This window comes from Morone saxatilis, unplaced genomic scaffold (assembly GCF_004916995.1).
Source record: "Morone saxatilis isolate NCDOM2014 unplaced genomic scaffold, NCSU_SB_2.0 Contig0, whole genome shotgun sequence".
NCBI lineage: Eukaryota > Metazoa > Chordata > Actinopteri > Moronidae > Morone > Morone saxatilis.
The window spans coordinates 2,481,455-2,481,689 of NW_023339650.1; the positions used below are offsets into that span (position 1 = coordinate 2,481,455).

The following is a 235-nucleotide window of genomic DNA, read 5'->3' on the forward strand; positions in this document are numbered from 1 at the left end:
GTCTCATGTTCTACTGTCAGGTTAGAGTGAACATTTCAGCAAATATGATAAAAAGTTATACCAACATGTTTGCGTTTGTATTTCTGAAGCATCCAACATCAAAGCCCTCAGTTTACATTTCCAACACTGCTATCTAGAGGTCTGCGGTTTAAACACACACATTGATACAGTGTCTTTGAGAATTTATACAATATCACAAAACAGAATATTGCCGTACAATATATTTTTATATTTT

At 33.2% G+C, this 235-nt stretch overlaps 1 protein-coding gene across 1 annotated transcript in view; it reads left to right on the top strand.

The window, feature by feature from the left end:
• Positions 1-235, top strand: part of LOC118324123 (zinc finger CCHC domain-containing protein 2-like) — a gene marked incomplete at its 3' end in the record, with an annotated part of 3,785 nt that overhangs the window by 318 nt on the left and 3,232 nt on the right. The window lies entirely within an intron of this gene.